Source organism: Sorex araneus, chromosome 2 (assembly GCF_027595985.1).
Source record: "Sorex araneus isolate mSorAra2 chromosome 2, mSorAra2.pri, whole genome shotgun sequence".
Classification (NCBI taxonomy): Eukaryota; Metazoa; Chordata; class Mammalia; order Eulipotyphla; family Soricidae; genus Sorex; species Sorex araneus.
Window position 1 is genome coordinate 144,907,635 of NC_073303.1, and position 12,571 is coordinate 144,920,205.

Below are 12,571 nucleotides of genomic sequence, written 5' to 3' on the forward strand. Positions count from 1 at the left end.
TTCCTGCCCCTCTCAGGTCCTAAGCATTGTTGCTCACCTGTAAAATCATTTCATGCGTATGAGCTTCTTTCCTGGGGTGAAAGAGAGAATTGTTACAATGAAGAACCTCACATTTTTTTCCCAACAACCTCATATTTCTCTTCTGCAAAGTGGGAAGTAGAGTTCACAACTTTGTCAGAATAATCTGTTACATCGAAATGTGATGAAAATAGGAGCTAACATCTGTTGTCCCTTGAAATAATGTACTTAGTGACTTCCCTAAATTATTAGGAGAAATATTCATTTCTAGGATTAGGGGATTTATATCTTAGATGTGACTCTGCCAGACATTAGAATGAACTTCTAAGCTAAATGTCTGTTACTTCAACTGTAGTCATCAAGTTACAAAGTGAAGCATTTAGATGTGACTATAGTCTAAAAAAACAATATAAAAGTTTGCCAGTCAGCAAGTAGAGGTTCAATTTATTCCTGTTGTAGGTGGTGACCAGTTGTTTCCTTGGCTTTTTACTTTATTAGGATAATTTCCTGTAATAGTATAATTTCCTGTTTTTTCCTCACCTACCTTTTACCTTGGTTTACCACATTGTATTTTTGGACCATAAAATTGTATGGAAGGGACTCCAGGAGACTTTGAGTCCTTTGTGACTGACTTGTTAACTCAGCGAACAGGACACATCCTCTGACACATTGCATGAAAATTATTATAGTAAGAGCAAATAAAAACTGTTTGGCCTGTGTTGAAAGGAGAGGATATTTTAAAAGGAAGGATGCCAATGATTAAATTTTCAGAAGTGAAGTAGAACAATGCAAACCAATAGCTATTAAAATATAAACTGGAGATGATGCTATTCAAGAAAAATCTGTGGAATATTTTAAGCATATGAAAGTCTAGCTGAAAAAAAAACAGGAGCTTAGACCTCTAGTATAAGTATAATTTAAGAAAATTAATTGGGTTTTCCAAACAAAGGAAATACCACATTATGAAGCTCCAGAAAATTTATTGATGTCACAAAGCAAGTTATGAAGATGGATATATAAACATATATTAAAGGGGTCAGAAGAAAAAAGTATGTTATACACTGGTCAAGACTGAAGTGATGGAGAAGAAGACAGGACTATGAAATTGTTGATGTGTTGTGTAGCCTTTTCATATTTATCTCAATATCCCTGAGTAAAGCAAGAAGTGAATAGAACTAGTATTCAATTATGTTCAAGACAGAGTGATGGATGAAAATAATTGCAAGGAAAAAAATATAAGAGGGGGGAACTAGAGTTCCCTACAAAGAAACTAAGTGTAACAAAGAAACAACTTGAGGTAAGTATCTTTATGGAGAAAATAGATAATAATAACAAAAAAAATCAGAGAATTTGACCTGCGGAAGGCTGAGAGCATAACAAATGCCAGAACTGTCCACAGAAAAGGTCAGGGCAGGGATGAGCAAGGCAAACTCCCAGTTGGAGGATGGTTGCTTTAAACTGAAGAATACACCCCAAGAATACTACTTAGATTCAGGTGCATATATTGCTTTACCAACGGATCATGATTTCCTTATTGACTCCTTCGTGTAAGGTTTTCCTTGTTGGCATAAAGGCTTGACTCGTCATAAAACCATATACTTCATTAAAGTGTACATGTGAAAAACTGCCAAAGGGTTTCTATGTATCTGACTATAAAAGGCAACCACCTACTAGATGAAATCTATACCAGAGGTCTCAAATATACTGTAAAATATGAACCACCTGGGATCTTGTTAAAATGCAGAGCCTGGTTCAGTAAGTCTGGTGACTGAGACATTATTGGGTGTTGCTCAGATGTTGAAATACCCAGACTGGAATGATGGTCCATGGGTCATACACTCAAAGCAAAGAAAAACTGTGGAATTTTAGGGGAAAGACACATAAACATTTTGACATCTACCAAATTCCCACTAATTCCAGCTAAAGAGTGAATGGTTCACTTAAGAAATGAAAATAGCAAGATAAAATGCAGCCTCCAAAAGGTTCATATCATTTGTTGCTATCATATAACTAAGCAATGCAACAAAGGAATGAGTGAGGTGCTGCCTCGCTCATAGAACAGACCTGCCAGAGAAAGAAAAAGACAAAGAACAGGAACTGAAATTAATTTGGCATTGTTTAAATGCAGAATATATTTGGAAGGAAAAAGATCAGTCTGGACAGGTGGGTAGAGGTTGCCAAAGCTTGATTCTTCACCTTTATGCATTTGGGCATTACGTAGTAAATAATTAAGATATTGGCTAAACACAATGACATAATTGGATGTATGTGCTTGTACAAGTCATATCTAACACAGTGTATATGGGATTAAGCCAAAGAAACCACTATGATAGTCTCAGCAGAAAATAATGAGGGCTTGAAATAATGTCATGTCACCCAGCCTCGGCAGCGGAAAGTCCCCAGAACTCAACTGCCTCCATATTCATGGCTCCACACAATTGGGCTGAGCGTCACCCATGAGTGAATCCCCAAAAAACCCAGGTATTCGAGACTTTGTGACTGAGAACTCTTTGTTCAACAGGACCAGGAACAGAGATCCCTGCCCGTATCCCCCATCTCTGGCAACTCGCATTGACGCCCATAAGCCACCCCTGGCTGGGACCAGATAATCTCGTCATCAGCCACCATCCAGATCTCATGTCCTTCTCTCCCAAAAGGAAGCATAACATGATGCTCACCATAACCATGCCACCATACCCCACACCAGGCTGTTCCACTTGGGGTGCCCCAGAGGGGAGCAGGTGAGATTTCCTCCCTGCCCCAAGGGAGCAGTCTCTGCAGCTGAAAACCTTCAGAACTCAACCTCCACCATGCTCACAGCCACTCTCCACACGCCTGGGTGGAGACTCACCCACAAGTGAACCTAGTCTTGTACCACAAGACACTTCATACCACACACCCTACCCGTACTCCAAGAGTACCACACCAGTTAGCGATCTCTTATAGAAGAGATGGCTCCTGGGTCAAATACAACAATCTTCACACTCTTTCCTCTAAGGAAAATTTTTGTAGCATTTTCCGTGGTTTTTCGTAGCAAACAATACAAAATACATTATTTCAATTCTGCTTTGGGTCAGGGGTTGAGGCTTGGGATGGAAACATCCGAAGTACGGTGGTGGGAAGGTGGTGGGATTGGTGTTTGAATACTAAATGTAATAAAATATTGTCAATTGCTTTATAAAATAAAAATATTTCTTAAAAAGAAATAATGTTATGTCATGATTCCCAGCAACCCATATGGACCCCAGCACTGCCAGAAGTAACTCCTGAGTGCAGAGCCAGGAGTAACCCCTGTGCATCACCGGGTTTGACCCGGAAAGAAAAAAGAAAAAAGAAATCATATTGCTATAATGAAGCCATTTTAATCAAGAACAAAAGCAAATAAACATGAAAGCAAAGTGTTTTCATGTAATTTACATGTGTCAGAAAGATCAAATGTTACCTGTAAGAAAGGATGCATGTCAGTCTAATAATTGAGTAGCACTGTAGCATTATTGTCTCATTGTTCATCGATTTGCTCGAGCAGGAACCAATAACATCTCCATTGTGAGACCATTGTTATACCAAAAACTGTTATACTGTTTTTGGTATATCGAATATGCCACAGGTAGCTTGCCAGGCTCTGCCATGCAGGAGGGATACTCTCGGTAGCTTGCCGGGCTCTCCGAGAGGGATGGAGAAATTGAACCCGGTTCGGCTGCATGCAAGGCAAAGGCCCTACCTGCTGTTCTATCGCTCTGTCACCAATCCGAGTCATGACAGTTAACAGTTAAGGAGGCCTTGCCACCTCTTTCTCTGCTGTTAAAACTGTCTTCCAAAATAGAGGATACTGGATAACAAATCTGGATAGATGGCCATGTACAAGGCAAGGAACTAACCCCCTCAAATATCTATCCAGCCCCAGATTTATAACCTTTCATTAGCTAAGGATCTGAGTTCTACTATCAGAGAGAGACTAAATCTGTATTTTTAGGACACATAAATGATTTAGACAACCCTCAAAAATCTGGTTAAGCTTCCAATCTTAAAGTCTTCTGATAAGTAAATCCTTAATCTTAAATACCTTTAGTCACCTCACAGGGAAAAAAAAGTTACCAAAAGTAATGTGTGTCGTAGGGTGAGGGGCAGGAGGGGGAAAGTGAATAAAAAACAGCCTGGGGCCAAAATTCTGCATAACACATTCTACATCATTGCAACTTTTTAGACTTCAGTGTTATTTCAACTATATCAGAATGTATGATACTAGCCCTTATGGATATTGAAATTAGGGCTTAGTAATAGCCTTGGGTACAATTGGGGGCATATTTTATTTCTTTGCTTAAAGAAAGTAATTTTCCAAGGGGCCACTGAGTGATTATTTTTATGAAAAGGGTTAGCAGGCCAACTAAGTTTGGGAACCTTTGATCCACAAAGTTTTATTTTAATCCTGACTGCATATTATGCTCATCTGAAGCACATTAAAAGATAAACTGAGCTCAGTTCTTAAGAATAATTAAAATAGAGTGGAGACGCCAACTCAGGTAAAGGTGGGCAAGTCCTCACCCAGTTGGAAGGTCCAGCATTCCACCCACCCCTGACTTCTGACAGCATAGAGAAGGCCAACTTGAGCACCATGCTACAGAATCATCCCTGTTCCACAGCTGTTGAATTTCAACAAATTTCACAGTGAACATGGCAAATTAGATGGGCAAATTCCACAGAAAATAACACAAAAAGTTCAACTAGCACCTAAAAGTTCAGTAAATACTCAGCAAGTGTAGGATGACATTACTTTGTCCTCTTCCCCCTTGCCATGAAGAGATTATCCCGGTTTTTCCCAGAGTTTAGGCTTACCCCAGTCTCACCCATCAAGGTGTTCCCATATCTCTCCCATCCCTTTGTTTAGCTGTAATCACTTCTCTATGCTCTCTTCCCCAAAAACAGTTAATCAGCTTCTCCCCAATCTGACTCTGCTAATTTGTAAGGTCAGAACTTCCTAGGATACTGAACTTATATTATAAGTTAATATTACCTTTCTCTTCTCCTTATGCCTTTTGATTAATTTACTTTAAAGCAATGTCCTTTTTGTATAGACACAAGAAGACAATATTATGCTTTTGTAACTTGGAACTTAATTGGCTTCGAATATTATTCATTCCTGGGCACCTGCTTTCTCCACTTAAGCTTCAGTTGCCCTCAGTCCCTAACACCCCAAAAGCAGGGTCCCGACGAGGGACAGGACGGATCCAGGGCAAGCAGTGAGTTATGTGCTACCCTGGCATCGAGATGGGCCTGGCCAAAGTGCATATTTTTAACTATAAGTTAAGAACTTTATCATAGACAAATGCTGTCATGATCCAAAAGTAATGAGGAGACTAGAGTCCTGCTAGGGATAGGAAAGACTAATCTGGCCTGAGCACTGTAGTCTGAGATCGAGATGGCCCCAGGAGAGCAATTCTATAAGCTTTAATGCATTTCTTATTGTGTCCATACAACATGATTAATATTATGAATGCTTATATGTTTGCTGGATGAGAAGAGAAACACACTCATGGGACTCCACCCTTGGGTGGATCCTCCTGCTGAAAGAGAATCAGTCCTAGGAGAAGCATTCCCTGAGGGAAAGGAACCTTAGCCCTAATTGATTGTGACCACACCTATGTGTACGCCCCAAACCCCTCATGCTGGGGGGATTTAACTAGGCTGTAAGAGTAGGTTGGGGGGGCAGATCCAGAGATCCAGAGAGAGATCAAGAACCAGGAGAGAAGCAGAGAGAGAGAGTGAAATAAACTGATCGAGCAACCAGTTTGGCCTTCTTCCTTCCGTCGCCAGCCCTTGACCAACAGCCATACACAGTGGTTCCAGAGCACCGAACGTGGGTGGTGAGACAGAGCCGCCTGGAGAGCCCAAGAGTGCACACGCCCGTCGGCGTGCCTTAGTTTTTCACAGACAAGGACTTGAGTGCACCATCATGAGATATATGTTGAACAAGCAATGATAAGTAAATTATTTTGTGGCTGCAGGGGGAAGCCTTGGGGGTTGGGTGAGAAACAGGGGACAATGGAGAAGGGAAGGTGACAATGATGGTGGGATTGATGTTGGACCATGAATAGCTGTAAGGACTGTGTTGTAAACAACTTTGTAAATCACAGTGTTTTAAATAAAGTGTTTCAAACACTAAAAAAAAAAAAATTAAGGAGATTAAGGAGAATCTTTCAGTGGAGAACTCCCTCAATAGTTTTTGACAGCCAAAACCAAGAACCAGTATCACCAGTTGTTTCTTGGATTACTTTATAACGTACGTGCATTAATCATCACCTCTACCACAATAATTCTCTGGGTTCTGTCTTTATTTTTTACCTTCTTGGTGCATCCCCAACTTGTTCCAAAGATGTCTTACTAGTAAGGAAATCAGATTTTCTGTGATCACCAGGCCTTCATGTCTCAGATTCTATAAATTTAAATCACAGCTAAGAAAGATACTTAATATCCTTTTATCCCAAGAAAATTGCTATCATTCCAGTTAGAATCAAAATATTTTTATTTATATGTGATTTTATGATTTCAAGAAGACATTTGAAATTCACTCACCATAATAAATCTCTTTCCATTTCCTATTGAATTGCCACTTGTTTTTATATTTCCCACTTGACAGATTCCCAAGAACTTCACTCATCTTACTCAAAACAACTCTAAAAGAAGCCTTCTGAGAAACCTTTATATAAAATAATGCATGTCATCTTAATTATTTTAAGGAAGCAAAGTGCAAATGTGCCTTTGGCTGTAAACACTCCCATCTTTCTTGCTTCAGAGCCAGCTTAATAAATAATTGTCTTTCTTTTAAAATCTGAATATGTATTCATAGTCAGGCTGGCAGAGTACAAATTCTTGGTTTACTTCTTTGTCAACTCTAACAAGCAATTCATTTCCTGGGCCTTATTTTTCTCACACATATTGTAAGAATCATAAATGTATCTTTTCAAACAGGTAATTCTAAAGATTAAAAGAGTCAATGCAAGTTAGGCAGATGATTTATGGTAAGCATATAGAAATTATGTCCAATATTTAAATTTCTTTTTTTTTTCAGATTAATAATACTGCTACAAATTAAGACTTCCTTAGCTTAACCATACAGAAACACTGGCAACAAATTTGATGGTGATTTAGGAGAGATTAAAGAACCAACTAGACTGCTTGGTTCTGATTCTAGATCTACCACCTATTTCACTCTGTTTACCCTTTCTTCACCTGCACTTCTCAGATATTGTAAGAACCTTTCTAAGTTGTTATGAGGATTAAATAAGTTGACATTTACAGAGAACTTAAAAAAGATTTGGCATACAATAAATACCATGAAAGTATTTAATAAGATTTTTAAAGGTTATGTTCATTTAACCCCACATTTTATTAAGGATTAATACTATAATCAAAGGATTTTAAGTATTATTTTATATCAAATATTAATATTATTAATTCTGGGATAATTTCCATTCAAATGATTTATATATCCAAATGTACTATGAACATAGCAATTTTGGGTTACTTTCTCTCTTTTTTAAAATTTTTCATTGTTTTTTAAATTTAATCACAGTGGGTTATTTTCTTACAAGAAAACAACAAGACAGTTTTTGGTTACTTTTGGGGTGAACTTGGAGACCACTAAGTTCATTTCTCAGGGCTTACTCCTGGCTCTGCACTCAGGGATCACTCTGGAAAGGCACAGAGGGCGATATGGGGTGCCAGGGATCAAACAGGAGTCTGCCACATGCAGGCAAGTTTAGTTGAGAAAACTGGAACTTCTTATATAGTCTGCATCCTTATTGTGATAATTCAATCTAAAAATTTGGGTCTTTACATTAATATATGTTAATATAGTTTTCTCAAGCTGACAAGTTGAAATATATCTTTTTAACGTGAAAAACATAAGTGAGAGAGCAGAGAGATAGAAGAGGGGTTAAGAAATTTATCTTGCATGCAGATGATTCTGGTTTCATCCCTGGTGCTGCACATGGTCTCTGAGCACAGAGCCAGGAGTAATCCCTAAACACTGTGAGCTGCAGCACCCTTACCAAAAAGTTTGAGTGGGCACCAGTAACGTCTCTCATTGAGAAACTCATTATTACTGTTTTTGGCATATCCAATACGCATGGGTAGCTTGCCAGGCTCTGCCGCGCGGGCGAGATACTCTTGATAGCTTGCCGGGCTCTCCGAGAGGGGCAGAGGAATCAAACTCAGGACGGCCGCGTGAAAGGCGAACGCCCAACCGCTGTGCTATCGCTCCAGCCCTACCAAAAAGTTATTAAAAATTAATATAATAATTCGTACAATATAAATGCATGTGTAGAATATATTTTTCTCATAACTTTTTTGTTGTTTTTATTTGGGGTCACATCCAGCAAGGCTCAAAAGTTACTTCTGGCTCCATTACTTGTGGTGCTCAGGGGCCCATATGGGATTCTAGAGATCCAAACCAGGTCAGCCACATGTAAGGAAAGCTTCCTATCCACTTTACTATCTCCCCAGTCCCTGAAAATTACTTCTGGTGAAACTAAAATTGTCTTTAGTAATATCTCCTTGAGAGTATGGGAAGCCACTTCCATCAATACTCCCAGAAGGTGCTGGAGCATCAAAGAGGGAGACACTCCAACACTTTGAGCCATCTCCCCAGTTCGAATAATTTCTTTTTTTTTTCCTTTCTGGGTCATACCCAGTAATGCTCAGGGCACACCCAGTGCTTGGGGGACGATATGGGATACCGGGGATCATAATCAGGTCAGCCGTGAGCAAGACACCCTCCCGGATGTACTATCACTTCAGTCCTCAAATAATTTCTTAACATAGTTTGTGAGTTGCTGGTTTTTTTTTTCTTCCTCTAGCATCCATAGTTACCCTCAAGTCAAATTCTCTAGTTTCTTTTTTCTTTTCTTTTTAATTCTATTTTTTCTTGTATTGGCATGCTTTTGCAAACCAAAACATATTTTTTTGTTTACTATGATAATGGACTGGAGTGATAGCACAGCAGGTAGGGTGTTTGCCTTGCATGCAGCCAACCCAGTTTCAATTCCTCTGTCCCTCTCTGAGAGCGTGGCAAGCTACCGAGAGCAGCCTGCCCACACGGCAAATCCTGACAAGCTACCCGTGGCATATTCGATATGCCAAAAACAGTAACAACAAGTTTCACAATGGAGATGTTACTGGTACCTGCTAGAGCATATCGAAGAACAATGAGACGACAGTGCTACTATAATAATGCTATTTTCTATGTTTAGTATGCATATAGATTTTCTTAGCACTTCTACTTTCTTTATGTCCAGTACAGTATTTTTGATTTGTATGTTTGTAGTATATGACATCAATTATACCCAATTATACCATCATTCAGTGACTAAGAAAACCCTAAAGTTTGGTTACATTTTTCAAAATATCTTCAAAAATGAGTGTCCAAACTTTTGGTGCTTGATTTGCAGACACTTGAATTTTTTTTTACTTTATGCTCCGTTTTTCTTTAACCATTTCCTCATTTTAAAGAAGTACTTTGTCCAGTACTTTGTCCAGGGACTGGAACAATAGTCCAGCAGGTAGGGCATTTGCCTTGCATGTGGCCAACCCGGGATCAATTCCTCCATCCCTCTCAGAGAACCCAGCAAGCTACCAAGAGTATCCTGCCCCACATGGCAGAGCCTGGCAAGCTCTCCGTGGCGTATTTGATATGCCAAAAACAGTAACAACAAATCTCACAATGAAGATGTTACTGGTGCCCACTCAAGCAAATCAATGAACAACAGGAAGACCAGTGCTACAGTGCTACTTTGTCCAGATAGGAGCGCTTTGCCTCACTTATGAGATTATTCTCTTGGAGCTCTAGCTCACTTTGCAGTTGCTAGTTAAGTTTTAAGTGCTGGCACATGAGTCCATGGGAGCTTCTCTATGCCAGTCTCTGCCTCAAATACAACTTCTGGGAAGGACCAGCCTCTGCCTATTTAAATTCCTCTAATTCAGGAGCATTGATTGATCAGGAATCTGCCCCTTCTGCTTCCTTCTGTCAAAGAAGAGCTGCAGCTCCATGGACCATACGTAGACCTCTGCACCCTCTTCTGTCCCACATACAACCTCTGGGATCTACCAGCCACTGCCAATTCCTCTAATCAGATGCACTGACCACACCAGGCATCCTCTCCCTCTTCCCAACCCTGCATGAAAAAAGGCAGCCCCAGTCCCCAGGGACTGCACAGACACCCATTATCACACTAATAGTTAGGTATCTGAATATTGTATTTTTCCCACTTCAGACACTTAATGGAGAAGTGGGAAACCACAAGGTCTTATTTTGGTGCAAGAATATCTTCATAAAAGTCCTGGCAACCAAAAGGAAGAAACTAGATCAACGCTTGTCTGTCCACTGCAAAACCTTTACAGGGTAATGGAAATACTCCAAATAACAGAAGCATAAACAGTAGCCTGTTCATGTAAAATAGAGAATCATATCAGTACTCATATAACCAGGAACCTAAAGTACCACCGTCAGCATCACAAAAGCCTAAGAGCAATGGAAAAACCAAGGAATTTAGCTGCACTGGAAGATAGTGGCAAAAGTGCAAAGAAATCCCCACAATTCGTAAGTGTGGTTGAGATGATCTCAAATCAACAATCCATGCAACAGCTATGAAAAATAAGCAATCCTGGAACAAAAATTCAATCATCTCAAAGAATTGATTCAAAATATGAAATAATTCATATAAATTGAATTGATGGAGCTGAAGACTATAGCAGCAAGCCACAGCAACAGAGTTCTAAATGCAGAGGGAAGAATGGTATCAGCAAGCTTGAAGATAAAATACAACACAAAAACAGCAATGAAGTGGCAAAACAAAAGAGAAGTATAAGAATGGAAGAGAATGGGAGACACTTAATAGTAAGATGAATAATCTAATCTCTGAATTATAGAAATGCCAGAAATAGAGGAAAAGAAAGAGGAAGAACTTATGGGAGAGACAAGTGCTTAGAACTTCTCCAATCTCTGGAGAAAGAGTTCTGCAGAGATTCAAGAGAGCCAAAGAATATCAAACAAAATAGATTGAAACAGAACAGTACCAATAGACACAACAATCAAAATGGCAATAGAGGGGCGGGGAGGAAGGCAGGGAAAGGGAGATAGAGTACTTAAAGCACCAAGAGACAAAAAAAAAAAAAACTCTCAGATTCATAAGGAAAATAACATAAGCAAAATAAGATAAGAATCACAACAGATCTTCTACATGAAACTGTAAAAGCAAGAAAACTTGGAATGACACCGTCAAAGTACCAAATTAAAAACCTTTCAACCTAGAGTGTACTATCCTGCAAATCTGTCCTTTAAATTTGAGGGTGGGATTAAAGTCATTTTCCTTTTTTGAAAATTTTTATTAGTGAATCACCATGAGGTACAGTTACAAATTTATGAACTTTTATGTTTGTGGGATTAAAATCATTTTCATAAAAACAAGAGCTGGCAACATTTGCTATAACTAAACCAACTCGGCAAGAATTATTGAAAGACTGCCTATAAAACTCAAATAGCCAACTGCAAAAACAGCTACAGTCCACACACAGAATAATGGCAACACAGGCCTTTCTATCAATAATATTTCTTAAAGTCTATCAAGGAGAAAGTAAAAAGATTCCTAGAAACTAATGAGAATAAAGAAACAATCGATTAGAATCCATGGGACACAGAAAGAGCTGTTGTGAAGAGGAAACTTGTAAAAATGCAGGTCTACATTAGGAAAGAAGAAAAACCTTAAATTAATCTCCTATACACATGTGTTAGAATCCTGGAAAAGAAACAGCTAATGCCAAAAATTGTAAAATGAAGACAATAATAAAACTAGATCAGTAATCGATGACATAGAAACCAAGAAACTAACAGAGTCAATGAAATCTGGAGCTGGTTCTTTGAAAGAATAAACAAGTGAGACAAAGAAGTGGAAAGTTAGACAGACATTAGAGAGAAAGGGGGGGAAAGCCCAAATAGAGAGCATCAAAGATGAAAAGAGAGAAATTATAACTGATCCCTCAGAAAATCAGGATCTCAGGAGAGGTTATCATAAACAACTCTACTGTGTTAAGCTGGAGAGCCAAAAGATATGAACATATCCTTAGAATGATGTGGCCATTCAGTTTTCACTTATCTTCAGATATGACTTGCAGGTCTCCAACTATATTGCAAAAAAACTCTCCAAGGTCCAGCTGCTGCACTCTGAAATCCAGTTCTGTAGTTTCCCTGATCCCATGCTTTCTGACAGCTGCTTCCAGATGAGACTCAGCCAGCAGGAATATTTAGAAAGATCCTTTCCTAAGATATATCAGATGTCTCGACAGATCAGTTCTAGCTCTGGAATCCCTGGGTAGGCCTTGCCAAGGCTGCTTTATAGCCTAGAATTTATTCTACCACTCAAATGTCTTTCCCTTTCACTTTCACTTAGGGTTAAATTTGCATCCGTTATTCCTCCTCTTAATCTCTCTCATCATTTCATTACACCTGGAGTTTTCCAAATTAAGTATATTTAAATAGTAATTCTTTCTTCCTTGTAGATGT